Below are 26,855 nucleotides of genomic sequence, written 5' to 3'. Positions count from 1 at the left end.
AGAACAAATGTCTTAATGTTTCTTTTCCTTGAGAAAAATTACCAACTGCCAGATTCTCAAATTCCATGTGGAACTTTGCAATAACAGACAAAATATATGTAAAAAGCCACAGAGAAATGAGATATAGTGAGGAGTCAGATTTTTGTTTCAAATAGCTCTGAATCTCCAAAGACTTCACAAGTCAAGTAGAAGGCTATTCTCAGAATGACTTTGTCCTCTACAGTAGGTGAACAATGACTGGGACACGGAACAGTGATTAAGTAACCAAGACTCATTCTTTCCCTGAAGCAGAGTGGCTATAGCCATAGGATTGCTATGGAACTGTGGAACAACACAGCTTTGAAAACAGACTGTCCTGAGTTCAAATCCAAACCTTCCTACTTACTTGGGCACGTTTCTAAACCTCTAGGAATCTGTTTCCTCATCTAGAAAATGGAGCTATTCACATCTCCATCACAGGGGTGAAGATTAGCTATATTGCATATGAAAGCACCTGCCACAAAGGAGGTGTCAAGAACCACAAAAGGTCTAAGATTTTACCCTTCTTGCAAACCAACGAGCTAGCCTGCCATATTTTTTTTAAGATTTTATTTATTTACTCATGAGAGACACAGAGAGAGGCAGAGACATAGGCACAGAGAGAAGCAGGTTCCCTGCAAGGAGCCTGATGCAGGACTCAATCCCAGGACCCCGGGATGATGCCCTGAGCCAAAGGCAGATGTTCAACCACTGAGCCACCCAGGCATCCCACCTGCCATAGTTTTTATGGATGCTGGCAGGAGACACAAGACTCCTGGGTCAGAGATGAAGGGCAGTTTCTTATAGCAATAATAGTAGCCAGATTGTCAGCAATTTTTGTGTCAGTTTCCCAAGCCCCAATTCCCACAGGGGATGCGAAGAAGACCATGTGACACCTGCATATGCAAGTGGGTTTTATTATAGAAGAGGAACTGGGCAGGTTGGATGGGAAGTGGTGAATCCTGAGAGACACACACACACAAAAAAACAACACTCTTTTTGGAAGAGGATGGAAAGGGGAAGAATGTGGAATAAGACCCTGGTAAAATGAGGGGTGAAGAAGAAATAGATTGAAGGGTATCCAATGGCTTCTAATCTACTGAAAAAGGTAATAGACCTGTGGAGAAGATGATATTTTCCAAAATTGGCCTTAACAATATTTCCAGTTCCATATGCTTTTCTAGAACCTTTCTGCTCTTCTAGCAAGAGGTGGAGTCTATTTTCCCTCCCCTTGAAGCTGGGTGAGCCTTTGTAACTACCTCAACAAACAGGATGCAGCAGAAGTGATGTATGATTTCTGAGACCAGGTTAAAAAAGGCAATATATCTTCCACCTGACTCTTTCTTGGGGGTGCTCATTCTCGAAACTGAGCCGCCATATTGTAAGGAAACCCAGACTACACAGAGAGATCACATATAGGAGTTTTGGCCAATAACCCCAGCTATGGTACCAGAAAAGTTTTTTTTTTTAATTTTTTTTTATTTATGATAGTCACAGAGAGAGAGAGAGAGAGAGAGAGAGAGAGAGGCAGAGACACAGGCAGAGGGAGAAGCAGGCTCCATGCACCCGGAGCCCGATGTGGGATTTGATCCCAGGTTTCCAGGATTGCGCCCTGGGCCAAAGGCAGGCACCAAACCGCTGAGCCACCCAGGGATCCCCAGGTACCAGAAAAGTTTAGTGGACAAGCCTGCGGGTAATTCTAGTCCCCAGCTGTCAAGTCACCATCTGTGGCCCCACTGTGTAATAGAGATAAACAAACCATTTCTGCTGTGCCCTGTCCAAATTTCTGACCCACAGAATCCATAAACATAATAAATGGTTGCTTTATGTCACTGAGTTTTAGGGTAATTTGTTATGCATCAACAGATAACCACAACAACCATGCTGGAGACTAGGAAAGTCTCCTTAAATAGACACTCTAAAAAGATACTATTGAAAGATGACTCGAGAGAGAAATGAAAAGCTTTCAGTGGGGAGGAGCCTACCTGAGGAATGTGAATTACAGCTTTGTGGGGGCAATAGGCTCAGTGGGTCAACATCCTTGACCCAAGTGCAGACCCCAGAAACAGTGGATGGCTGTATGAGGCAAGCAGAGCAAAAGAAGGCCCCTACCTCCTCAGCATCTCCAACTTATTATCCCAGATCAACTGCCACACCGCAGCCTCTTCTGAGGATCGGCACCCTTTCTCCTAATTTCCTGACTTAGGAAGGTCAGCAGCACTGCCCAGCTACGCAAGCAGGAAACTGAGGAATGACCCTCTGAAACAGAACCCCCTCTCCTTCACCCCCATACTTTTGCCACAATTCCTTGGCCCATTCTTTTTTGAATAAATTATACTTTTTAAAAAGTGTGCTGGCATCAACATTTACAACTTGCAAACTGGGGTCTATAGAAGTGCAACTTTATCTCTTGCTCTTGAGCTCCTATCTTCATTGGTCATGCTATTAGACACCTCTGTTTCTTCTTTAATTGCTTCTTTCAGATTGTTACTTAGTTTTTCAGAGTTCTGCCTCCCTATGAAGGATCATTCCTCTTCTTTTTTCCCCCAATATGGTGACTAGGTGCATTTTTATGGTTTGAGGAAGATGGCCTGGTCCTCCTGCTGTTCTCTGGGGGTGGCTTGGCCCACCCAGCCACTTGGTATCCTGCCCTGGTTCCACTGAGGAGCGGCTGATCTTTTGGTCATTGTCCTGTGGATCGTGGCCCTTGCCATGGCCTCCATCTTAAGGTCCCCAAATTCTGCAAGGCTCCCTTAGGCTTCCTTGAGTACATCTGCCCTCTCCATGCTTCCATGCCCAAGCTGGGGGCCCAGGAACTCTCTCCTGCCTTCTAGAGTACACAAGACTATGAAGCAGCTGTTCCATCACTTCCCCCTTATCGAGGAGGAGGAAACACAATGCTATCACAGGTCTCCCCGAGATGCTTGTATCAATTCGGGACGTGCCTGGTGAGGTAGCCCCTTACCCTCATGCTTTCACGTTTTCCCAAGCCTACGTGGGTATTTCTGCCAGCCCCTACTCCCGCCCCCATGCTCTATTTGGAGAGTGGAAAGGGTGGAGAGATAGGCAGACATCTGATTCTTTCTTTCTGTGGCCAGCTTCCCCCCCCAGAAGTGGAAGGGAATCTTCTCTCCTGTGTGGGAGCCACCCCCTTACCTTCACTGTGTCCTCATCCTTCCTATTCTATGGCTTTTCCATGGTCAACCTTCTAAGCTTTGGTTTCTGTCTTATAAGAGCCCAATTTGGGGAATACTGAGAAAACCTTTTTCTTTCTCTTGTTAGTCTGGCTTTGAAGACTATTGTGCCAGTAAGGGCTTTTAAAAATCTAGTTGCAGGGATCCCTGGGTGGCGCAGCGGTTTGGCACCTGCCTTTGGCCCAGGGCGCGATCCTGGAGACCCACGATCAAATCCCACATCGGGCTCCCGGTGCATGGAGCCTGCTTCTCCCTCTGCCTGTGTCTCTGCGCCTCTCTCTCTCTCTCTGTGACTATCATAAATAAATAAAAATTTAAAAAAAATTTTTTTAAAAAAAAATCTAGTTGCAATTTACAGCTAAGCAATGTTTAATTTGTCCTATCCTGTATCTACCTCCTCCCAGGACAGCAAGCCTACATCTTATGGCATAATCTTAATGAAAAAAGAACAGCAAGTAATTCTTTTTCTTTCTTTCTTTTTTAAATAAAAACTACCTGCCAAAAAAAGGGAAAACACATTTGGATGATATTTTAAAGCATTATCCTAATATCTAAGCTAAGTTGAAAAATGTAGTCATGAGAAGTTGTGGCTTCTATTTTTTAATTATGTCTACTCTAAGAAAATAAAAACTGGTTTGCCAATAATTAAAATATTGAGTTATTTTATTGCATTTTGCATAAATCTGAATTCAAGCTAATTACCACTATCCAGAGGGGAATTTTGAAGTGAGAGAGAGAAGTCTTTAAATATTACCCTCAAATATACCATATACAATATTTTAAAAGGGTTTTCCAAGGATAGAATAAGCAAGATCATAAATTTAGAATTAGAAGACAAATTTTTCATCATCAATCATCATCTGATGGATCTAGAACACCCACCAAAAGTCTCATTTGTGTTAATGATAATTTGATTTCCCAACATGTACGTGCCCTTACAATTTTAGACTGATTTTTTAAAAACTTGGAACACATATTTGGGAAAAGATGAGCTTTGTGTGTAGATGAGATTAGACTGGGCATGAAGTTCTCTTGCTCTATTTGAACAGAGCCAGGAAAGATCCCATCCATTACTCCCTTCCTCAACCAGGTGCCAAGGTGCTGAACATTTCACCATTACAGAGTTGTTGTTCTTCTAACTTAGGAATTACCCAAAGCAGCAGTCCACTTTTAAACTCCTTTCATTGCCTTCACCAAATATTTAATGAGAACTGTATACAAGTCACTATACTAGGGCTCAAAGATGACTTGGGGGGGTGGGCAGAGATGAACGAGAATCAGTAAATTTATTAGTTAACTACACCTTAGGGTCAGCAACACCTTGGTGTGACTTGGCTTTTCCTTTCTTTGGGAACTGGGCTTAATGAGAGCCTTGGGTATCTGAAAGGAGCAAAAAGAAGGGAAAGAAATAGAAGATGGAAATTGAGGAGAAGGTAGAGAAGTTGCTAGAAGCTATCCTATTTCCTTGATTTCAGTTGGAATTTTTCCCTCCCTCCCCCATGCTCACACACATTGGAATATTTCTCAAAAAAAAAATAAAAAATAAAAATAAATTTTTTAAAAAGGAATATTTCTCAAGTCAGGGTTTATCCTGCAATCTATAAATAGATTTAATGAGGCAGTGTATTTCTTCTTTGTTCCTAAGTTATTAAATTGAGCTTATTATTAAATGGTGCCTCTTGTAACCCAGTGTAATACTTAGAGATTGGTAGTATTTTTAGTTGAAATTTTTATTGAGATCATTGTAGATTTACATGAAGTTATAAGATAGAATACAGAGATATCCTGTCAACTCCTAATCCAGTTTTCCCCAATGGTAACATTTTGCAAAACTATAATGCTCTACCACAACCAGGACATTAATATTGATATAATCCACAGATCTGAATTGGATTTCTAGTATGTGTGTGTGTTTGTGTGTGTAGTTGTAAGCAATTTTATTGCATGTGTAGGTTTGCATATTCACCAACACAGTCAAGGTACTGAACGTTTCCTTACCACAAAATTCCTTCATGGTGCCCTTTTAAATTTTTTTAAGTAGGTTCCAATGTGGGGCTTGAACCCACAACCCTGAGATAGAGACCTGAGCTGAAATCAAGAGTCAGACACTTTTATAACCACATGTACATCTCTCTCCCCCCTCCATGCCGTCTCTAACCCTGACGACCACTAAAGTGTCTCCATTTCTAAAATTTTGTCATTTCAAAAATGTCATATAAGTGGAATCGTACATGATATAGTCTTTTACAATATTTTTCCCCCTCGGCATAGATTCGTCTGCAGATTCATCTAAGTTCTATGTCTATCAGTAGTTTCTTCCTTTCTACTGCTGAGTTGTTCTCCATGGGCTGTGCGCACCATGGTTTGTTTTACCATTCACCTGTTCAAGGACATCTGAACTGTTTTCAGTTTTTTACTATTAGATCAATAATATTTATTGCAGGGATCCCTGGGTGGCGCAGCGGTTTGGCGCCTGCCTTTGGCCCAGGGCACGATCCTGGAGACCCGGGATCGAATCCCACATCGGGCTCCTGGTGCATGGAGCCTGCTTCTCCCTCTGCCTGTGTCTCTGCCTCTCTCTCTCTCTCTCTCTCTCTGTGTGACTATCATAAATAAATAAAAAAAAATTTAAAAAAAGAAATAATATTTATTGCACGCCTACTGTATATATTAGGTGCTTTTTATTGTCCAAACTAATCTTTACCCCAAAAGTCCTATGAGATAAATATTAGTATTAGTGCTTTAACTGAGAGGTTCTGTGATGCCAATTAACATGCCAAGGTCACATAATCAGTAAGCGACACAGTCTGAATTCGTGCCCAGATCCTCAATTCCCAAGCCCATGAGTGCCATTTGCTAGCTAATTTGATGGCTTTTCCCTTGGGCTAGCATGGGTATGGGGGCCAGGCTGGCCAAAACGAGCCCGGAGAGCATTTTGGGCTGTTAACATCCCAGGGTTTCTCCATTATTTTCCCCCCATAAATGAGGACTGACTTGAAGAACTGGGCAGTACGATGCCCACCTGTTTGCTAGATTTTTCTTTTAGAGGTGCCTCTGCTTAGAGAGGGTCATCAACAAAACAAGTGAAAAGCTGAAGGTAAGATCTGGTTTCCCTCATCTTGATAAATGTTCGTTTCTTGGGCTCTTTTCCTACTTTCTCTTCCAATTGACAAACGTTATCAAGGGAGTGGTGGTTAAACTGACACATTGTCATTCTGAAAACAAATGACTGGAAATGCCATGCCAATTCATATAGTTCCAGAAAAAGGTTCAGAGCAGCCCATCTGCCCAGGGGAGGGACACATTCTGCCTATCATAACTCAAGCACAATCTCTTGGAGGAATACGTATGCCTGTCAATAATGAGCCAGCTCTCTGAAGAAACAGCCTTCAAGATCACAGACACATAGATGCTATCCCCTTTTGGACTTCAGTGGTAGGACAGTTCCTAAGCCCCCCTCTCCTAATCAAAGTGCTTCTCCTACCAGCCCATCACCTACAAGTGCCACTCTCTCTCCACACCCATGAACCAAAAAATTTGGAACCTGTGGCAACAGGGGCACCTGGGTAGCTCAGTGGTTGAGTGAGCATCTGCCTTCAGCTCAGGTCATGATCTCCAGGTCCTGGGATCGAGCCTCCCATTGGGCCTGCTGCTCATCAGAGAGTCTGTTTCTCTCTTTCACCCTCTGCCCCTCCCACTGCTCATTCTCCCCCCGCCTCAGAAATAAATAAAATCTTTAAAAAAAGAAATTGTGGCAATGGTAAGGGAACCCACGTGCATTTCAAAGAGGCATTTAAAACCACAGTGAGATATCACCACACACCCACCACAACAGCTAACACTCAAAACATTGACAATACCAAGTGCTGACAAGGTGCTGAGCAACAGGGGCTCTCATACATTGCTGAGAGGAACACAAAATGGTGTAACTGCTTTGGCAAACTGTTTGGCAATGTCTACTAAAACCAAACATATGCAACTCCTATCACTCGGTAATCTACTCCTAGGCATAAACTCAAGAAAATGAATGATTATGTCCACCAAAAGACATGTACAAAAGTGTTCATAACAGATTTATTCAGAATAGCCCCAAACTGTAAAAACCCAAATGTTCATCAATGGGACCATGGATAAGTAATTGCTAAATATTCATGCAATAGAATGCTAACCAGCAAAAAAAAAAAAAATACTGACACACATACATGGCTGAACCTTACAGAAGCTGAACTCAAGAGCACAGACTGAGTGATACTATTTACATGGAGTTCAAGAATGGGCAAAATTAAGCTATGGTGATAGCAGTCAGAGTAGTGACCTCTGGAGGGAGTGGGAGGTAGTCACTGACAGAAAAGAGGCCTAAGGAGCCATCCGGGATGCTGGAAATGGTTCTATGTCTTGACCTGGCTTGTGGTGACTTGAGTATATACAAAGGTAAAACATTCATCAAGCAAAACACTTAAGGATTTGTACACCTTATACCCTTTCCTGTATAAATTTCATAGCAAAATTTTAAAAGTTAAAAACAAATACAAGGGAGAGTTGCTCTCCCATTGACCTCCGGGAACACTGGACCAGGCCCCTCTTCTTTCCTGTCCTCCTCCTCCTCATTTATGGATCTGTGGACACCAGGACATATGACAGAGCCAGTTGGTTGCTCCACCCCAATGGATAATTTGGGGGAGCCAAGCGATAACAATACTAGGCATAATTAGTGGAAAACCAGATAAGAGATTGACACTGCAGTCTGAGGCAGGATAAGCACTTCATGCTAAAATACCTCCAGAGACTTTTCCTGTCTCCTTTTAACAAAAGGGTGACTCATGCTGAGGCGGAGATGCAGGAATTATATGAGCACGGATAATTTCCGCTCCCTTGGAAACTTGAGTTCAGGAGACAGAAACACACACGTGTGCGCACACATGCGCGTGCGCACGCACACACACACGCCTATTTCCAACAGGCACTGATTCCAGAGGGATTTAAATACACAAAATGAGAGAGATTTAAGAAAAATTAGCAGGGTGTACCAAACTCTATTTCTAATTTGTACATGGTGAAATTCACTCTCTGTGGTATACAGTTGTATAACCTTAAACAAATGCATATGGTTGTGTAACCACCACTACTATTAAGACACAGAACAGTTCTATCACACCAAAAATCTCCTTTGAGATGTTCCTTGGTAATCCACCCCCCTCTTGTCCCACACAACCCTGGTAACTGGATCTGTTCTCCATCCCTAGAATCCCTATAGTTTTACCCTTCCCACGACGTCACATAAATGGAATCACACAGTTTATAGCCCTTTGGGTCTAACTTCTTTCACTTAGCAGAAGGTCTTTGAGAATCATCCTTGTTGCATGTATCAAGAGTTCATTCCATTCTCTTGCCAAGTAGAATTCCGCAGGATAGATATAGCACAGTTTGTTTAAACCATTCACCAGTTGAAGGGCATTTAGGTTATTAATCGTTTCTGGCAATTATGAATAAAGCTGATATAAACAGTCGTGTATCGGTTTCTGTGTGAACATATGTGTTCATTTCTTGGGCAAATATACCTGTAAGTGGGATTGCTGTCAAGTGTGGGTTTAACTTTATAAGACGCTCAACAAATTGTTTTCCAAAGTGCTTGTACGATTTTGTTTTCCCAATGTGTAAGAGTCCCAACTGTTCCACTTCCTTGCCAACATTTGGTATTTCTGCTTTTAAGAAGTGTTAGCCCTTGTAATAAATGTGAAGTAGTATCACATGGTTTTAATTTGCATTTCCCTAATGACTAATAAAGGTGAACTTTTTTGTGTGTGCCTATTAGCCATCCACATATCTCCTTGGGTGATGTGTCTGGTCAAGTTTTTTGCCCATTTTTAAAATGAGATACTTGTTTTCTCATTGCTGAATTTAGAGAGTTCTTTGTATATTCTGGATACCAGCACTTTGTCAGAATGTGATTTGCAAATTTTTTTCTCTCAGTCTCTGGCTTGTCTTTTCATTCTCTTAAGAGTGTGTTTTGGGATGCCTGGGTAGCTCAGTGGTTAAGCATCTGCTTTCAGCCCAGGGTGTGATCCTGGAGACCCGAGATCGAGTCCCACATCAGGCTCCCTGCATAGAGCCTGCTTCTCCCTCTGCCTGTGTCTCTGCCTGTGCCTCTCTCTCTCTGTCTCTGTCTCTCATGAATAAATAAACAAAATCTTTTTAAAAAAAGAGTATCTTTCAAAGAGCAGATGTTTTTAATTGTGACAAAGTCTAATTTATTGATTTCTTTCTCTTCTGGATCATACTTCTCATGTCATATTTAAGAACTCTTTGGATCACAAAGATGTCCTCCTATATTTTCCAGGAAACTTCATAGCTTTATTTTTATGTTATATATATATAATCCATTCTGAGTTAATTTTTGTATAAATTGTTGAGTGGAGGTTCATCTTTTTGCATATGGATATCCAATTGTTCCAGTACCATTTATTGAAAAGAATATCCTTTCTCCATTGAATTGCCTTCACAGCTTTGATGAAAATCAGTATTTGAGTGGGTTAATTTCTGGATTCTATTTTGTTCCATTTGTCTAGGTTTCTGTTCTTTCACTAATACCACACTGTGTTGATTAATGTGGCTTTAGAGTAAATCTTGAAATCACAGTGTGATTCCACTGCATTTGTTTTTTTTTTTTTAATTGTTTTGGGTATTTCAGTCCATTTGCTTTTCCATGTAAATTTTAGAATGAGCTTATCAATATCTACCCCCAAAAATCATGCTGGGATTTTTATTAGGATTGCATTGAATCTATAGATCAATTTCTTGAGAACTGACACTAAACAACATTGAGGGGATGCCTGAGTGGCTCAGTGGTTGAGCATCTACCTTTGGATCAAGGCGTGATCCCGGAGCTCCAGGATTGAGTCCCACATCAGGCTTCCTGCATGGAGCCTGCTTCTCCCTCTGCCTGTCTCTGCCTCTCTCTGTCTCTCATGAATAAATAAATAAAATCTTTTAAAAAAAACAATGTTGAGTTTTTCAGTTCATGAACATCATATACTTTCCCATTTATTTAGATCTTCTTTATTTCTTTGCTGTGTTGTATTTTTCAGCATACAGATTCTGTACTTACTTTGCTCGGCTTATACTCAAATGTTTCTCTTTTTTGGGGGGTGCTGATGTAAATAATGCTTTTTTTATTCTGAATTCCAATTGTTATTTGTTAATATGTAGAAATACAATGAATTTTTGTATATTTGCCTGGTATCCTGTGACCTTGCTAAACTCCCTCATTAGTTCTACAACCATTTTTATAGATTCTTTGTGATTTTCTATATATGATGTCTTCTGTAAATAGAAACAAGTTTATTTCTTCCTTTCCACATCTGGAAGCCTTTTACCTATGCATTTTAAGGTCAATCCCGTCCCTGGTTAAGAATTTTCCCTTAGGGCAGCCCCGGTGGCTCAGTGGTTTAGCTCCACCTTCGGCCCAGGGCCTGAGCCTGGAGTCCTGGGATCGAGTCCCACATTGGGCTCCCTGCATGGAGCCTGCTTCTCCCTCTGCCTGTGTCTCTGCCTCTCTCTCTGTGTGTCTCTCATGAATAAATAATAAAATCTTAAAAAAAAGAATTTTCCCTTAAAAAGCCAAACCCTAATGTTCTTAAGATGTTATCCATCTCTCATATTGTACACTAATAACTAAAACTGGGGATCAACTAAACTACATCAGTCAGGATAGGTTAGGCTTTGCTGTAGTAACAAATAACCCTAATATCTCATTAACAAATCTCTCTTGCAACAAAGTTATAAAATCTTGCTCACAGTATATGCCCATTAGTGGTTGACAGGAGGACTCTGCTCTTCGTGGCCTCCCAGAAACCCAGGCAGATAGACCAGGCACTGTCTTAAATGCTACTGTGAGTATGCCAGAACAAAGGAGAATTCTGGAGAATTTCCCACAGAAGATTCATTGGTCAGCCACACAGTGACTCACATAGGTTCTGCTCACGATCACTGACCAGAACAAGTCACAGGATACCACTCTATGAGACGGGGGCTAGAAAATGCAATTTTACCATATGCCTGGAAGTGGAGAGCCAGAAATATTTGGCGAAGAGCAATGATGACTGTCAAGGCACATACACGCACACAGACACACACGCACACAGACACACAAAGGAAAATAAGACATAAAAGTCATCCAATGCAAACTAGAAAGTGGTGCATGCCTTTAGAGAGGTATAGAGAAAGTGCTTTTGGAGTTAAGAGAAGGTTTCTCTGGTATGAGCTCAGGGGAGGCTCCTAGCAACAGGAACCTTTGAAACTAGGCCTTGAAAGATGTTAAAAATTGGAAGTTTAATACGTTTATGTTTCCCAACATAATGTAGTAGTTAAAAGCAGGGGGTTTGGGAGCCAGATCATCTGGATTTAAGTCAGATCTGCCCATACTAGCTGTGTGACCTTGGGCAAGCCACTTATCTTCTCTGTGCCTAAGTGTCCTCATCTATAAAGTGAGGCTACTAATAGTACCTGCTTCATAGGTTGTTAAGAGGGTTAAATGAGTTAATATTTGTAAAATTCTAGAACGATGCCTGGCACATTAAGTGCTATAAATGGAAAATGCACACACACCACTCCCCCAGCCCCCGCAACGCCCCCCCCCCGCCCCGAACATCCCTGTCTTCAACCAATTTTAAAACCTTGAGATTTTTAAACACAGAGACTAGATAAGAAAGGAAATTGGAAAATTAGTTCTCTCTGGTGAAATTCACCCTGATTCCAGCGAGCAAGGGCCACAGGCCGACAAAACCATCCATTCACTGTCTCCGTGACCCTGAAGCACTGAGCAGGACTCCTCCTTTCACTTTACAACCAGAAACACAGATCGGATTTCTTAGCTATAGGTCAGTATTCCCCCTTCCTTGTCCAAAGCTATACCAGTTGAGCCTTTCCTAGGAGACTTCCCCCTCTAATGTTGAAGACTTAAATTCTGTTTAGGAAAGTCTTTTCACCAAGCTATGTGAAAATAAAACCTCCACTCATCAGCTGCCTGGGGCTGTACTAAGGGGGAGTAAGCATACCACAGGACAGTTAGGCATGCCACAAAAAGGGATTTACTCAGAGACCCTCTTTCAGGAAAAGGATAGAAGCAGTACTCAAGAGACTTCCACATTTCTTTGAAGATGAGCAAATAAAGAACTATTTCTACTATAAGTGGGGAAATAATAATTCTCATAAGTAGAGTCAGAATGGTTTAGCTTGTTTGAATGAATAAAGCTCTTCCAAGTGTATTTCCATGTTTGGTTCTCACAACAACTGTAAGAAGTGCAGAGGGGGTGCTTAGCATTCACTGTCACTCCACAGATGAGAAAATGGACACTCAGGTGAAGTGACTTGCCAGTGACATTGTGGCTGGTAAGTAACAGAGAAGGAACTTAAACGCAGAGCTCCTTTTCACGGTCACCTCTAAGTCTCTGTCTAGAAAAAGGTGGGAGGCATAGTGCCCGCAGGGTACGAGTGATTTCATTTTACATGTGACATATTTATTAGCAAAATGTAAAACCAGAACAAACTAGTAATCTGAAGCTTCCCTTTGCAATTAATTTTATTTGCTTAAGACATTAGTCCATTAAAGAAAATCTTAAGTGATGAACAACACAGATGGCATGTGGATATGGCCAAAATTATGAAGACAATCTGCCAAGGACTGAAGGCCGGAAAGCCTGCCGTAAGAACAGTGATGGGCAGGGGTGCCCTAGGCCAGGCTCTGTCACTAGCAGGCTATGTGACCTTGTATTAGCCATGACCTCCCTGAGCTTCAGGCCTATCCTAGCAAGACCGAGGGGGTTAGTTGCAGTCTTTCCTGGAGCCTCTCCAACTGGAATCTTCTAAGATAGAAGCTGGTGTTATGTCCACGATGGGCGCAGGGTTGGGTTCCTCTGGCCCTCTTCTTTTGCAGTCAGGTTTCATTTGCCTGAAATAAAGCTGACAGGAGGCTGCAGGATTCTGAGCACATTCCTCTGTGTCAGCTGTTCAAGATCTTTTCTCAGGAGCTTCTAAGGAGGGCCCCTTCGGCAGCCTGGGTTCTCCTTGGCTGTGCACCCTGGGCCCCACAGCCTGCTCAGGAGAGACCACGATGGACAAAGCAGGAAGGAAGCGGTTTCCACAGAGCCATCCTCCAACAGTGAAGGATTCCAGCAGGGTGGGGAGCTGGGGCAAACAGGAATGGAATTCATGATAGGTCCAACCTGAATGGCAGCAAGGTCAGTGGGAAGGGCTTTTGGAAAGAGCCAGGATTCCTACTGAGTGTGTCTTGAAGGTACTTGTGGGTGGGTGGCTGTTCTACCACAGAACCAGATCAGCATCCAGAACAAGAAAGTACAGGAGGGTCACCAGTGGCTCATGAAAGTATGAGGAAAGCCAGGGCTACCCTGCCCTGCTTTGTGCCCTCGGGCAATAACTTAATCTCCATAAGCCTCAGTTTCCCTATTTGTGAAATGGACATCAGAACTGTAACTATCTCCTCAGGGATGCTGGGGATTAAATAAAAGAATACCTGTAAACCCTGGCGTCGTGGTAAGAATAAACGTTACCATTCACATTTACGATTGATAATCTTGCACTGGGTGGCCGGGATAGTGTTCTAGCTGGGGATTAGACAAACATACATTGAAATCCTGGCTTGGCCTCTGATTAGTTTTGTAATTTGGGGCTTCAATTTTCTTTTTTTGTTTTAAGATTTTATTTATTTATTCATGAGAGACAGACAGAGAGAGAGAGAGAGAGAGAGAGGCAGAGACACAGGCAGAGGGAGAAGCAGGCTCCCTGTGGGGAGCCCGATGAAACACTCAGTCGGGATCACAACCTGAGCCAAAGGCAGACGCTCAACCACTGAGCCGTCCAGGTGTCCTGGGCTTCAGTTTTCATCGATAAAATAGTGATACTAATAGTACTCACCTTGAGAGAGGGTTATTATAAAGATGCAATTGCGTGTTAGCATAAAGCACGTCGCAGAATGCCTGCACACCTGAATTGTTCAATAAATTATAGTCATGATAGACATGGAGGTGAGACCTGAATTGTTCGATAAATTATAGTCATGATAGACATGGACCTATCATGAATTCCCCCAAATCCTCAAAGCCTCACAGCCCAGCTGCGGAGACTGCTGCCAGCTGACAGGTCCACCGTCAGCACTTTCAGGGCCTGTGTGTCCCTAGTAAGCTCCCTGAAGGTAGGACCCCCACTTGGTTGATGTCCCCAAGATATTCAGCACAGCACTGCAAATATGGCAGATCAGCTCCAAACACTGACGGGCTAATTTCATGACTTCCTTCTGAAACACAGAATATATGTCGATGGATTCTACTTTGAAACATCTCAGGTGAGAATGGGGAAAGTCTGCAGAGCCTAATTCCAAGTCCATAGCAAAGACAAAGGGCCCCTAGCAGCCTCCCTCACTGACCTACGAGGGTTCTCTTTCTTTAAGATGGGATACAGAGCCTGGCTTTGGGGATCCAATTTAGTTCTTGTCAAAATCCCTCCATTCTCTCCCCAGGCCTGGCTGGGAGGGAGGACACTAGCTTCACACTGACCTCGTTTCCAGTCAGCACTGCCTGTGAAAACGCAGTCTTGGCAGATGTGCCCTTTCGAGAAGATTTTTATCTTACGGAACTTGACAGATTTTCAGGCTCACTCTTTAATTTGAAGTTTCTCATATTACCCCCTCCCCTCCTGTCATTCCAGCTTGGGTAATTTTTCTCTAAAGCGACAGTTTCTCAGTTGGTGGTTACATTCCAGAGTGGGTTAATATGAAAGGCAGAATTGCCACATCTTGAATAACTTAAACCGAAGTGACGAATGAATATGGGATTGACCAGAATGTAGCAAGTCCTGGGCTTTTGAGCAGTAGTTTCCAAACACCAGTCCATGGAGCAGGGCCAAGGTCCCACTCCCACAGAACTACAATCCAAGGGGCGTGTGTCGAAATGCAGTGAAGGCCACCATACTCTGCAGCAACTCTCATCAAGGGGTAGAGTCTATTTCCACACCCCTTGAATCTGGGCTGGCCTTATGACTTGCTTGTTTGGCCAATGGAATGCAACAGAAGTGACGATGTGTCGATTCCTAGCTTAGAGTGCAAGAAGCCTTGAAACTTCTGCTCTCAAGCTCTTGGAACACTACAACTGCCCTGTGAACAAGCCTGGGCTGAGCTGCTAGAGGATGAAGATTAAGAGAACATGAGGAGAAAGGCCCCAAGGTCCCAGCCTTCCCAAGGAAAGCCATAATAAACCAGCCAGTCCCACTGACCCATGTGTGAGCAGGCCCAGCCAAAATCAGCCAAACCTGGCCCAAGCAGTAGAATGGCCCAGCTGAGCTTAGACCATATTGGCATTCTACAAAATGATGAGTAATTACATAAGGGATGATTTACATCACTGCACGTTGGGGTAGTCTGTTGTATAATAGAATGGATAAAAGGGGAAACGAATACAGGGGGAGATAGAAAGTAAAGAAGAAAACAAAAGACCAAGATAATACAAATCGTGACATGTACAATAAAGGAAACAAGCAGGGTGAGGTGATGGAGGAGTCTGGGTGACAAATTTGGGGAAGATCGTCAAGGGAAAACCTCTCTAAAGAGATGACCTTTCTGCTGAGACCCATATGATGGGAAGGAACCAGCTAGGTGAAGACCTGAGGGCAGAGGAAACTGCGATTCAAAGCCTCCAAGGTGTGTTTTTAGGTAATAGAACAAAGACCAGTATGGCTTCAGCCCAATTAGAGAGAGAGAGAGAGAGAGAGAGAGAGAGAGAGAGAGAAAGGATGTGGCCAGAGGTAGTCAGAGAGGTGAGTAAAGTGCCTCAAGAAACCACGTGACAACATGTGATTGTTGAAGAGCGACAACATGTGATTTCCATCTTTTAAAAGGCACTCTGGCTGCAGTGTGGAGGACGGATTGTAGGGTGCCAAGACTGGGAGCAGGAAGCCTGGTCGGGAGGCTCTTGCAAAATCCAGGCGAGAGAAGATGCTGGCTTAGACTAGGGTATCAGTAGTGGTCCTGACAAGGGGTTAGGTTCTGGAACTGTTTTTGGAAAGAAAGCTTCCTCACAGCACATAAACTGGCTTAAAACCAAAGTTTGTTATTTGATCCATATGTCTAATAAAGTTTAGGTCATAGGTATTGCTTTACTTTTCATATGCTTAGTCCAAAATTTTTATTGAGGAGCTTTTAAATAAGTATATAATTTACTCATATTTTATACCAGTTTTTATTGTTAATTATTAATGGGTGCATAAGGTTCTCCTCATACTTAAAAAAGTAGATAAAACATAAATCCAGCATCTGGTTGTTCACAGAACAGACTATTTGATTCATAATTCTTATATTCCCAATTTTGTAAATAGGATTAAAATTTTCATATTCAGAAATTTTTTTGAACATTTTTCATCAGAATCCTTCTGATAGTCTCCCAAGATGTCAACATTAGCTTATAAACCATTTACTAAAAATTTTTTTCTTAGAATATTTTTCTTAGAAGTTAATTTGGAAACATTTGTTTGTTTAATAAGTATTGAGAAACAGTGCAGTTTGGTGATTAAAATCATGGACTCTGGAGCCAGTCAGTCAGGTTCAAATTCCAACTCTGCCATTTATGACTTGTGTGATCTTTGGCATGTTTTTTTAAATGAGGTGATAATAGTACTTCCCATATGGTAGTGTTGTGATGATTAAATTATTTAATACATACAAAGTGCTTAGAACAGCCCTTAGTACATAGTTGGTGCTCAGTGTTAGCTATTAATATTTAACATTGAATTTCTTTAGGATCTCAGTCACTGGACTACATATCTTTGTTAGTGTGACTATTTGAAAGGTGCAGAATAACATTTCCTTTAAAAATTAACAAAAAACAATCTTTCGGATTTTCACTAATCTAGCATTTCCTTCCAAATTTTCTCTTCAGTTCTGACTATATGTTGTCCTCTAATGACTGGTCCTCATGCTCACTGTACCCTTGGCCAGTGCCAGCCTTGAGTTATCAAGTGTGGATTGCATATGTAAGAAAAAAATTGTCAACAGCACGCTACATGGTGACTATGCCAGATATGGTCATGGAAAAGTTGCCTTCTACTCCAAAAGAGGTGATGGTTGAGTTATTCCTGAGTTTGCAGTTACAGGAGGATGGGGGCTGAGGTCATCTTACAAGCTAATTCAGTCAAATGCCCTGTACCTGGTCTGGGAAGGCACAACCAGCTGGGCGTTGAACAGCTGGGGCCCCTTGGGCATGTCTATCTCTGTGTGGTCTCTCCCTGTGGCTTCTCCAACATGGCAGCCACAGGGTAGCCAGACTTCTTATATGGTAGCTCAGGATTCCAACAATGCCTGTGAGGGAAGGGGAGAGAAAGAAGCAGAGAGCAAGCAAGAGCCAAGCAGAAGCTATACTGCCTTTTATGACCTAGCTACATGGAAGTCACATGGAAGTCACAACTAATATTGTAGTCTATTAGCCGAGGCTGTCAAAAAGGCCCACCCTATGTTCCAGGGGGAAGCAAAATAGAGCCCATCTCTTGATAAGGGATGGGGGAGCGGTGGCAAGATTCTGGAAGAGCCTAAGGGACTGGAAATATTATGGCCATTTTTGGAAATATGCTCTGCCACAGATGGAAAGAGCACCAGTCAAAGCATGGCTTATGCTGGCCAAGAAGATGCTATTGACAAGGAACCAAAAGCCACAGGTCCACTTGAGCTGGCTAAATTTGTAGCTTCACCTGAATGGCCCTACCTATACCAGGTTAAGAGAGAGAGCAATTATGGGGATGAGAGGAAGGGGAAGAAGGAAACTCATGTTTATTGAGCACCAATTATACCCTGAATGTTTGACGCATTGCCAACTGTCAATCAACAATCATTCAGCTCATGATTCTGCAGGATGGCAATTTGAATTGGATTCAGCTGGCCAGTTTTTTGTTTTTTGTTTTTGTTTTTTTTTGCTCCGTGTTAGCCTCAGCTGATTGCTGGGCTGGCTCGTGCATCATCAGCCAGCTGCCGGGTCAGCTGGAAGCTGGCTGACAGTCAGCTGAAGCACCTTGGTTCTTCCCAACATGGTCCCTCACCCTCCAGTGAGCTAGCCCAGCCTCATGCATACAGTGGAAAGGGTCCTGGGGCAGCAAGCCCCATTACACAGGCACTTTCCAAGTCTCTTCCATGTCAGAATTGTTCTTGTCCCATTGACTGAATCAAGTAACATGGCCAGACAAGATCCACAAACATTGCAAGAGTGTAGACATAGGGGAGGGAATAATTTGTGGCCACTTTTGCAAGTTACCAGAGCACGAGATGTAAAGTTTTGTTCACCAACTTCTCCACAACAATTTCTCACAAAAAAGAGTCATAGTGAGAGAAAGAGCCTACCAGAGACTCCTTATGCTTCCCCCTAAGATAACAAGGGAGGTCCAGGAGCAAAAAGCCTCTAGGACTCCTAGTCACACTAGAGCAGGGAACACAACCAGGCTGAATGAAGGCAGCTGTACTTTGAGACAAGGAAGAGCTGAATGGGAGAAGAGTAAGGGGAAGGCCCTTCCAGAACATGGCAGTCTAGCATTGCTGCTCCCATTCATCACTGCCCACCTATCCCTGAAGGGAGCTATTACTCGGCCTCAATACATTCATAGTATCATCAGCAAAAAAATAAAAATAAAAAATAAAAAGCAAGTCACTTCTGCTTTTTGTTCTAGGTTTTTCTTCTTCTTACATTTTTGTTTTGACAGACAGGAGCCGAAGGCTGGAAGAACAAAAGGTCATCTGGGGCACGAAAGCTACCCACCACATAAATGGACAAGGTTCCACCATCAAACAAAGCCCCCAAGGTAAGTGTGTTATTGTGTCAAGTGAGGCCGTAAGTGCATTTTAGAATATTAAATCATTTTTTAAGATTGTCCTTGGGTCTTTGACCTTCTTTATTTCTTCCACTTAGATGCCTCACTTATTTACCCAGAACATAAACTATGCCCTTTCTCTGTGGCTACAACTATTTCAGGGGGTTAGCATTGACCTAAGCCATAAATAATCTGTCTCCAAAGAACAACCCCCAGCCCTACCACCCATCCTCCTACCCTACCCCCACAGCTTGGCAGTTAACCACTTTATGCGGTTCCAAAATGTCTGTTCCTCCTTCATTCGGGAGGACCAGGCCTGTAGAACTATGACCAGTCAGTCCCTGACTGCAGAAACATTCACGACCAAGCTCTTGGGTAACTTCTCCCTCATTCCTGATATCCTTTCAGAGTCATATGAGCTATCGGTAGGACACTACTTGATTCCAGGATGCTCTCGACTCATTTCCCAAATTCATAGGCCTGGTGGCACAGGGAAAATGGTCCCCACCAAAGATGTTGTATCCGTTTGCTAGCGCTGTGAAGAAGACTGTTCTGGGCCTCTTCTCCTAGCTCCCTGTGGTTTGCCAGCCATCTCTGGTATTCCTTGGCCTATAGACACATCACCCTGATCTCTGCCTTCACGTTCGCATGAGACTCTCCATGTGTGTCTGCATGTCTCTGCCAAGATGTCCCCCTTTTGGAAGGACACAGTCATATCAGATTTGTGCCCACCCTGATGACATCATCTGTGGAGAACCTATTTCCAAATCAGATGAAATTCACAGGCACCGACGGTTAAGACTTCAAAACCTTTTGGGGAGACACAATTCAACCCATAACAGATGTCTACATACTGATCCCTGGAACCTGTGAATATCTTACCTTCTGTGGCAAAGGGGACTTTGCATATGTGGTTAAGGTTACTCAAAGGACTTTGAGAGGGAGAGATTATCCTGGATTATCCAAGTGAGCCCAACATAATCACGAGTCCTTAAAAGCAGAAAAGCTTCTCACACCAGAAAGAGGGGGGATCTGTGAGGATGAGAGCTGCAGCACTGAGGAGGGTGTCAGGGGGCTGCAAGCCAAGGAATGTGGTGCTCTCTGGAAGCTTAAAGGGGCAAGGAAATGGATTCTTTCCTAGAGCTTTCAGAAAAGAGTATAGCCCTGCCAACACCTTGATTTTAGCCCAGGGAGACCCGTGTCAGACTTCTACCCTACAAGACGCTAAGATACTAAGTTTGTACTGTCTAAGCCATTGAGTTTGTGGCAATTTTTCAAGCAGCAATAGAAAATGAACACAGCTGAGATTAAGCCTACTCAGATCTTAGGTCATGTTCCCTAGAAGCAGAGCCTGAGACAGAGATTTTGTGCAAGTGATTTCTTGGGGTGAGTGGGGGAGGGTAGGGGAGAAAAGCTAAGCAAAGATGTGGTCTTTACTGGAGACTAGCTTCCACTCGATCCCATGGGGGGCTCTGAAGCACAAACAGCACCACAACATTAATCAGATTTCTGCAAGGCTCTTCTTATATCCTCATGCTAGTCAGTGACTGATCAAGGCCTGCAGGGGTGGGAGGAAGGTGTAAGTGCGTAGGGGAGGAGCAGAGCTTGCAGGGGCAAGAACAGCTATGAGTTATCGGCCAGCACTCACAGTGGCTGGGAAATGGGGGGGTCCCACATATAACCTGGGGCAGAGCCGTCTAAATCTAATCTTATGGCATTTGGTAGCCTCGTGCACATTCAACAAGGCCAACATTTGTTCACAGTTTCAGGGTGCATTTTCCCTGTGCTTTCTCAAGGGCATGACTTTGCCACAGTCAGCCCAGGGCATCTATTTGCTGAGAGATGGTAGGGGGCAGCGAGGGGGGGAGGAGATTGAGATTTTGCTGCAGAGGGGGTGGAGACAAAAAGATCCTGCAGCAGGCAAGGGCCTTGCAAGCCAAGAGCTTGTCTTCAGGAAGTATTTCCAGAATCCTTTGTCTCTTCTGGTACCCAGTCAGGACACGGAAGACTCCACTCCCAGGTTGTAGCTGTAGTGAAAGAGAGGGGACCTCTGTCTACCATGAAGGCGTAGCTGGAGTCAAGAAAAAGGAAACACGACACAGAGGATTAAAAGAAGCCCATCCCTGTTATAGCCTAAGAACTTGTGGGGAGTAGGAGAGAGTGAGGTGAGGAAGCAGGCACAGGGTGTGTCCTGAGCATCCCTTTCTGGAATGTGCAGTAGCCACACTGAGAGACTAGAGGGCCTCGGACAAATCTGAAACAGTCACCTTAGAGCCAGCTGCATGGCACAGTGGGATCAGGTGCAGTGGGATCAAGCACCAGAACCCCTGATCTTCCCAGGCTGCCTTTGGTCCCAAAAGGGTGTAGTACCTAGGTTAAGAGCTAGAGGTCCCACCACAAGACCACGGGAGCAGGACAATGTCGCCCTGCCCGTGGGCCACACAGAGACCTCAACGGGTACCCAGCGGTCTGCAGTCAGCAGGAGCCTAGGGTGGGGAGGGCCTGGTCATCCTGGGAGGCCATAGGCCTTGGTCACACCAAGAGAATGGTCCGATCCCAAGCTGCACCAGCAAAAAAGACACCAGCTGAGCATCCAGAAGAGGCTACAGAGCCTAAGTCCCTTTCCTCATGGAGTAGGGAAAGTGCTGTCTCACCAAATGAGAGTTTGAACATCTCCTGATAGACCCACTTACATGATCACAGCTGACACTGAATTTCATCCCTCCAAGGAGCAGGTGGGGCCTCGGGAGACTCATTAAAGATCTATGGAGGGATCCCTGGGTGGCGCAGCGGTTTAGCGCCTGCCTTTGGCCCAGGGCGCGATCCTGGAGACCCGGGATCGAGTCCCACGTCGGGCTCCCGGTGCATGGAGCCTGCTTCTCCCTCTGCCTGTGTCTCTGCCTCTCTCTCTCTCTCTGTGTATGACTATCATAAATAAATAAAAATTAAAAAAAATAAAATAAATTTATAAAAAAAAAAAGATCTATGGAAATCGGTTTTTTGGCCCACTCACGTGCAGGGGGTTCATTCTGCCCCGTGTACAATTAAGGGCCTTGGCCAAAGGACCGGCCAAGTGCCTTCAACGTTAGAAGGCTGCGAGCTCAGGCCCGAGCCAGCAGCAGGCCGCGGGCCTGGGAACCACATGAGACAGCGGGGGTGGGGGGGGCGCTCCCGGTCGCCTCCACTCCCCTCCCAGCCCCCCGCACCCTGAGCAGCTTGGGCAGGGGGCAGGGGGCAGGGAGCAGATGGGCCTCTTCTGGCGGTGCTCGGGGAAGCCTGCTGGGTCACCAGCCCGGCCTCCTCCATCCTCCCGGGGCCTCTGCAGTCGCAGTCCCAGCTTAGGCCCTTGACCTCCCGCCCCCCTGGGCCTCTTGGGTCCTCCCACCTGGCTCACTCGTTCCGGAGACATTCACTAAGCACCCAGCCTCTGCCCCGACACCGAGTTCAACAGTAGGGGGTGGACAAATGTTAGAAACGTGCCCTGCCCTCAATGGGCCAGCCTACCGATGAGGACAGACACATGGACAAGTCATCGTAAAATAATGCAGCCTGGGGGGCCTGGGGGGCTCAGTGGTTGAGCACTTTGGCTCAGGGCGTGATCCCCGGGTCCTGGGATCAAGTCCCACATCGGGCTCCCCGCAGGGAGCCTGCTTCTCCCTCTGCCTCCGTCTCTGCCTCTCTCATGAATAGATAAATAAAATCTTTTCTAAAAATTAAAAAAATAAAACTCACTCTGAGTTTCTAATGGCCTGGCTCGACATGCCAAGCCACCATTGTCCTCTGCATTCACTTTGTGTGGTAGCGACCATGGCCCCGTACAGAGAGGAGATGTGGAAGGCCCACACCTTCAGCACAGCGTCCCTGGGCCATCCCTGGGATCCGTGGGGTCCAGACTCACTTTGAGCTTTTGGCTTTGAGACAGGGCTGCTGCAAAATGGAAAAGAAGCCTCCAACTGGGCACCAAGTGGGGTACCTTCAGTAATCCACCCAGACCCTCTGAGAGCCATCCCCATCATGGCACGTGAGGCCTGGTGGGCCTTCCTGCCCAACCACTAGCACCCGCATCTCGGTGGACCACCCTAGCCCACTGTATTGTTGAGCGTGGACAATGAGCTGCCCGGGGACGGCACACTGGGGACATGGTGGGTCCAGGGTATCCATGAACCCCACCCCTGGTGCAGACACAAACTCCAGAGCACCCCTGCGATGTTGAGTCAGTCATCTCTGTGGGGCCTGCTGGCTGCCTCCGCCGTGCTTTGTCTCCTTCCCTCCCGGGCCTGCTCCCCGCTCCCATCCTGGTCTTGAATACAGCACTGTCCCAAGAAGCCTCGGGCCAGAGTTTGCTTCCAGGGAATGCAGCCTCAGGACTGGGAGAGTCTGTGCTCCCCCCTGGCTTGATTTAGGTCAGGAGCAGGGCAGGGGTGAGCCTCGGGATCTTTGTTTACCACCTGGTGACAAGCACCCGGGCCACTCTAGCTCCTTCTCCACCCTACAAGCCACAGCGTGACAGGGCCTGTCTCACCTCAGCAACCACCCTGTTTCTCTGCGATCTGGGCGAGGCATCGTGAGCTCCCCAAACCTTCTGGACCAAGGCCTTCTCTACTAAAATGCTGAGAGGTCTCCTACAAGCCACTGAAAGTAGCTTCCTATAGAAACTTTGCTTGGGTTAGTCCTGGTGCCTCGAAAAGTGTCATGAAAAAGGCACCTGGGTCTGAGTCCTAACGGCTCATCCTGAGGTCACAATGAGGAAGGACTCTCACCTGGAGAGAGGAGGGGACAAAAGAATTCTCACTCGACATAGTCATGACTGAGCTTTTCCTCACCAGCTTGTTCTAAAGGAAATTCTGTTGTAACCGTCCTTGACCACAGAAGATCATGAATATACTAAGGGAACATTTTTAGGCTTAATGTAATGCCTCTAAATCATGTATCTTGGCAGCACCGATCCTGCTGCCTCAGGATGTCAGAATTGGCAGGTGTGAAAAATCCCCACCGTCCATCACTGTAGAACTCATCTTCTCCCTGGGGTCTGAAGCTAGCAGAGCTGAGGAAAAAGAAAACACATTGAGGAGGAGACACTGCAGGAAAAACAGCCGGGGTTTTCAGTCAGAGACGGTGACGTTCATCATCATGAGCCAAATGAAGAGTTAAGCCAAAGGTCACCAACCACCCATCACTGGCTCCCTCCTCTGAACAGCTGGCAGAAGGCAGGCCAGAGAGGTTTTGAGAGGTACAAGTGCCACTTGGGTGTGAGGTGGCCTTGTGAAGACCTTCAGCAAGGACATGGCCAGGTGTACCCTTGGCCCTCCTGCCCTGAGCTACGTCCTCTGGGCAGAAATTTGGTGGAAGGTGCTTGTCAATCAGGGGACAGCTGACATGGAGGACGAGGTGAGATTCTGGAGGGGCCACGGGTAGGGCCCAGAGGGAGAGGCTTCGGGAACAAAGAGACTTCAGGGCCCTCTACAGCTGTGGTCAGGGGGCGCCTGAGTGGCTCAGTGGTTGAGTGTCTGCCTTAGGGTCAGGTCATGATCCCGGGGTCCTGGGATGGAGCCCTGCATCACACTCCCCATGGGGAGCCTGTTTCTCCCTCTGCCCGTGTCTCTGCCTCTCTCTGTGTGTTTCTCTCATGAACAAGTAAATAAAAAATATTTCTGTGGCCAGGGTTGCTATATATTCACTAAAACCCACTTGTTGTCTTCAGCAGCACATGGCTTGATACATTTCTCAGCCTTCCTTGCGTTAGGCATTGACATGGGACTGAGTTCTGGCTCATGGAATGTGCACAGGAACGCGGTGTGCTGTCCTCACTTGGGGCCACAGAACTGCCTTCCTGCATTTGCCTTCCAGGGCCCAAGGATAGAGGAGGGGGGAGACAGGGAGGGAAGGAGGGAGGGGGGATAGAGAGAGAGAGAGAGAGACTGAGTCCCTAGGGGAGAGCAGAGCCACAGGTGGAAATCACCTGGGTGCCTATGGGATTGCGCGCAGCTAAACCCCCATCGCCACACAGTCAGATGGACTGTGTGGGCAAGAGGTAAATGTGTAGTAAGTCCCTGAGACTCAGGGGTTTGCCTGTTATAGCAGCTAATTCTACCTAAATTAATTCAGCAAGGAAGCAGAAGCATGACAGCAGCAACCTTCAATGTTTCACGACTGAGCCAAGAAGGGGCATAGCTGACAATAATCCTAATGAGAGACAAACCAACAAAAAAACAGTTGTCTAAAAAAAATAAAAAAATAAACCGGTTGCCTGGATCAAAAGTTTCCTTCCTCAGTTTGACAAGCAGTGGACAAAGAGCAAGTGCTGTGCAGCCTGACAGGCCTGGAAGCGAATTCTGGCCTTCTCCCTGCCAAGTTGTGGGACCTCGCAACGATGCATCTTGTCTAAGGCTCGACTGCCTCCTCACCTTTAAAATAGAGACAGCCACGTCTAATTCCTGTGCTTGTTACAACGCTCAGGTCCAACGAGATTGCGTATCTGGTGTCCACTCAGTGCCTGATGCATAGTAGACCCACGTTAAATATGAGCTTTCCATTTGCTTCCTTGTCTCTCGCCAGAAACTTCTCCGCACTACCATTTTTTGCCCCGTCATCACTGGGTAGTGTCTGACCGCAGGGAAACAGCAGACCCCTGTACATCCCACGATATATGAGGTGGGGGAGAAGGACAGGGCTCTGTGCGGCCTGCTCTGTCACGCTGGGCCAACCTGACCAAGGCTTTCATTCCACTGATCGATCACGTTCATTTTGAGCTGCATTCGGCTGCTCAGAAAAATTCGTCCCCAGCCCTCACAGTGAGCTGGAGGGCTGGCCTGGCCCCAAAGCTGGCTCAGCAGATCTGCTACCCGGCTCCAGCGGTGGGCAGCCAGGCGTCTGGTCCCCCGGCCCCGGTCATGCAGCTGTGACTGGCGGGCAGCGGGGAGCTGGAGCTCTGATGGGAGGACTCGCTTTGGCTTCTAGAAAAATAGCAACAGCAGCAGCAGGCTCCAGTGGAAAGCAGCCCTGCCAGCACGGCTGATGCCGACACCCCACTGCCCAGGGACCCACACCGGAGGGTAAAACAGCAGGTAATTGATGGCTTCCCAGGCTCACTTAGCAGACTGAGTCAACTCTAGAGTTTAAGACACAGGTTTGATTCCAGCCGGACCCTAGTGGGCCATTTCCTGACAGCTTGGGGCAGAGAGCAAGAACTGAATGTTGCTTCCTCAGCTGTACACAGAAAGGATCCCTTGCAAGTGTGGGCAGCTCTAGCCAGGGGGCTCGGAAGCTGGCCGCACACCGGAATCAGCTGGCAGCTGAAAAACTTCCAATGCCCAGGCTGTGACCCAGACCAATGCTGTCAGAGTGGCCGGGGCCGGGACCCAGGCACTGGAGGTCTGAAAGCTTCCCCAGGTGATTCCACCTGCAGCTAAGGGCAGGAATCCCTTGGGCTATAGCTTCCAACTACTCACCATGGTATCAGCTCCCTTGATGTAGGGCTTCTCTACAGAGAAGGCAATAAACCCAAACAGAAAAAATAATTCATTTAAAGTCCTACACTTGACAGGTGAAGGAGCTAGGATGTGGCCCCAGCCTCCTGGTGTTTAATTCAGTAGTCTTTCTCCTTAACCCCCCTGGCCTCATCTTCCTCTTCTGTAAAATGAGCATCCCATTAGCCTACCTCCCAGGGTGTTGTAAGGATGAAACAACTCGATCTTACCATTTCATTTCTTTTGCTTAATATCTACATGTGGCCTTCCAGTGTGCCCAGGGCTCGTCAAGCACTTTACCAATATTAACTCAGCTTAGTTCACT

The sequence above is a fragment of the Nyctereutes procyonoides genome, unplaced genomic scaffold (genome assembly GCF_905146905.1).
Source record: "Nyctereutes procyonoides isolate TBG_1078 unplaced genomic scaffold, NYPRO_anot_genome, whole genome shotgun sequence".
Lineage (NCBI taxonomy): Eukaryota > Metazoa > Chordata > Mammalia > Carnivora > Canidae > Nyctereutes > Nyctereutes procyonoides.
The sequence above is the reverse complement of the archived record's forward strand: the minus strand, read 5'-3'. Positions refer to the sequence as shown.